Raw genomic sequence first — 3,860 nt, forward strand, 5'->3', positions numbered from 1 at the left:
ATATATTTACTGATTACTTCCCTTTTAGTATATTTTGAAAACTGGGACAACTCAGTCATCCCTCGTAAAGAGTAAAAGCGTTAAAATTTTACTTTGATCAGTGATAATACTTTAACAAAATTTAAATTTAATTTTTATTTATAAAATATAAATAAAATGAAAATAATTAAACAAAATAGTAAAAAAATTCTTTTTCTTTTAAATATAAATATTAAAAAATATTTAGGTATAAAAGATCAAAATTAAAACAAAAATTTTTACATACTTAATGTCAGAAACCCACATTTTCTTTAAGATCATACTTTTAGGGATCACTTCTAAAGGTAGTCTTGCCGAGACGTCGAGTTAATCTGGACGGCCCGAAAGCCACGATGACGAGATTGAGTCTCTACTTCTGAGCGTGAAGTCGATCACGAAACAGTTGCTTGCTCTCGCAACAGTTTCACTGATCATTGAGGATCGTTCCTCTCCTCCTTTAGTGAGGAGACGGAGGAAGTAGAGGCAATCCGAGTGGTTTTATTTTTAAAATAAAATATACGATTGGCTAAATCACCTCCAGCAGATTTCACTCTTGAATAGAATATGCTAGTCACGAGGCCGCATTCTGAATTACTATTAATTTTTCAGATGGTCGCATCGTAAATTGTGCAATCCTATTGAACGCACAGTGAAACAATATAGCGCTAATTAAATATATCAGGATTGTCCATTAACTTAAAGATATATATATATATATGAAAAAGTGTATGCGAGTGTGTATAGATATATATCCCAAATTATCCTTTTTATATATTTAAAGACCCTGTAACCATATAATTAAAAAAGCTAGTACTCCAAAAAAAAAAAAAAAAAAACAGTGATCGCCCCTTGAAATTGACAAGGGTTCGCCCCTTGAAATTGACAAGGGTTAAGACAATTCAAGACAGTACACAATCACAAAGGCCACGCCTTGACCTTGTGACTGTAGAGACTTCAGTTTTGATCTACAAAGACGAGCGAGTTAGGCAGGAGAAAACGAGAGATCTCATTCGATTAAAACAGAGAATCATATCGAAATGGAACATTAGGCCGGCAAGTCAAGGGACGGAAGCACAATAAGGAACCAGGAGCGAACACGTGAAAACCCAAGTAAAGGGAAAGAAGAGTATATCAACACTGTTTTTCTTCTGTTTTCCTATATTGAGAATCAAGCATGACCACATGATATCTACACAAACAATTCTTTGTATAAATTTGTACTTTTTAACAATTAGTTACTTCTTTACGAATATTGCCAAAATACCACCACTATCCGTATTGTGCATACCTGTGCAGTTTACATACAAATATATTATTTCTTACTACCTTGCAGACTTTTCATCTCCATACAGACATTGCACATCTTCTATTGTTCTTATATTGAGCATCAACATAACCTCATATTTCAACAAGCTTCTACACCAAATTGTTACTAAATAAGTATGTAGTTTCATCTTTTTTTTTTTTCATATGTCAGAGTTTTTTACTAATGTTAAAAAAAAAAAATTCTCCACCACTATTGTCAATATTGCGCATGCTTGTGCAGTCTACAGAGAGATAATATATTTAAGAGGGGAAGAGGAAAAATAAAAAAAAAAGGGGGAAAATATTCAAGAAAAAAAAAGTATATATATACACATATATATAGAAACATATAAAATAACTTTCAGTACGACTCTAATTGGCCCCTGTGACCAAAAAAAAAAAAAGCCGCAGAGAAATGGTCTCAAAACAGAAACTCCCGATATACTGACTCTAGCCGACAGGATTTCCACCTTGATGATGAGGAAGTAGTTTTCCAAATCTCAAGAGAGGAAATCAAAAATTGTCATAAAAAGGGAGACAACAAAAGAAACAATATAAATGTTTAAATGCGTATGTTCGCATAAGTGTGTACACACATAGATGTGTATGCACGTTTGATAGAAGTTAATATAAAGAACTGGGGTAATATAGCAAAGCACAAGGGAAACAACCATAAGCAATGTAGACAAAGTGCAAAAAAATGTGACTACGATGTTTAAAATGTTTTAATATCATTTAAGTTTCTACTTTCACTTTTTGATTGTTTCTATTTAATTACCTATTGTTGACATCCTCACCACATATATTTTAAGAGCCTTAAATTTAAAAATAATCATTATATGCTATTGGGAAAAAATGACACCATATACAAAGCAATTTTAAACGTTAAAATATTATGACAACCTAAATGTAACTATTTGCATTACCATGTTTGCAATCATTGTACTTTAAAATGTAAATACATAATTTGTACGCTTACTAATAAAATATGCATCTTTTTGTTATTTAAAAAAAAAAAAAAAAAAAAAAAAAAAAAAAATAAAGAGGCCAATAGCCCAAAAAAGAGGCAATGCCCGATAAAGAGGCAAAGAAAAGAGGCAAAGGCCCAGGGATTCCTAGGATGTAAACAGCTCGACAACTGAAGTCAAAAGCTAAAAAGCTGAGGTATCCAAACAAAAAAAAAAATAATAAAAAATTGATTAATCGCTTTGTAGGATATTATCTGCTCTGCATGGTGTTGGATATTTAAAGAAACGGGGATGGGTGGCGAAAGATTGATAATGAAAGAAAAAGGGATACGTGTAATACTTATAGTCAACCACTCACACACACCTAGCGTTTATAATGCCAGCGACGTAGGCTTGCTTTTGTTTCTTGTTCTATCACCAACTGTAAAAAATCATTTAGGATTTCAGTCGTTCACCATCATTGTCATCAAACTCCATTTGGGTGAGAGCCTGAGAGTCTCAAAACCTCTCTTGCAAAAGCCCTGGACAGAAACCCTGCTGTCTTGCGTACATAAACATAAATAAATAACAGCAGAAAGTAGTGAATTAAAATGCTACGAAAATAAGGGCATGCGCCGACCGAGGCTCGAACCCGTGACATTGGATTCGACACCACCGCCTAGCGATAACGCACCAAGCGAAACTAACCTCTAGACCATCGGAATGTCCAAAAAAACATTCTTCTGATCCAGAGTCATTTCGCCCGTATGCAAATTACCACCCCAGTGGTCAAAGGTCACAAGACATGCCCTTATTTTCGTAGCATTTTAATTTACTACTTTCTCTCTTTAAAAAAACTTGGTCCCTGGTGCTGTTATTTATTTATGTTTAATATATGTATGTATCATTTGTTTCAGCACCTAGCTTCAACTCTATGTCTTGCGTAGTGCATACATGTCGCCATACAGGTCGAGAATTTTGGTTTCCCAGACCTGTCGAGACGGAGATTAGCAAGTCTGGGGCAGTCAAACAGAATATGAGACACGGTTTCCTCTTCTTCTCCGCAGCGGGGGCACCGTAAATCGAAATTTGGCCATAGCCGTGAGAAATATGAGCCAACAGGACGGTGGCCTGTCCTGCACTGTGCTATACTGTGCTTGCTCAGGCCTGGACAGCCTCCACCAAGGGGAAGTGCGGTCAGGGCGCCTCATGCGCGCCCAGACTCCACGGGCTATTTTGGACTTGTCCCAGCACTCAAACCACTTTTCCATTTCTGTTTTTTTTTAGCGTTATAGCCAGAGCATGATGAAAATTTACACCTGTTCGGTGGGTGGAATTTGCCCTCCCTGGTGGGCCAAGGAGTCTGCAATAGTGTTGCCAGTCACACCCATTTCAATCGTTAATCATTTTCAATTCCAACATTTTAAAGTTAGACTTTTTACTTTTCACTGTTAAAACTATACTCAAACTGCAGTTACAGTAATTCCTGTTATTAGCTTGCAAACTCTTCATGAGTTTAAAAAGATGGGCGGACATCCACGCAGTAATTGGTCTGTTCGTGGGACTTAGAGACACTAAGCCAGGTGTATC

General features: G+C 35.8%; 1 non-coding gene across 1 annotated transcript; it reads left to right on the forward strand.

The window, feature by feature from the left end:
• The first annotated feature begins 292 nt into the window (after window positions 1–292).
• On the forward strand, window positions 293–515 carry LOC129923226 (small nucleolar RNA U3). The gene has a single exon (XR_008775153.1). It is a non-coding gene; the product is annotated as a small nucleolar RNA U3 (small nucleolar RNA).
• The last annotated feature ends 3,345 nt before the right edge of the window (window positions 516–3,860 follow it).

Source organism: Biomphalaria glabrata, chromosome 15, assembly GCF_947242115.1.
Source record: "Biomphalaria glabrata chromosome 15, xgBioGlab47.1, whole genome shotgun sequence".
In the NCBI taxonomy this organism is placed as follows: Eukaryota; Metazoa; Mollusca; class Gastropoda; family Planorbidae; genus Biomphalaria; species Biomphalaria glabrata.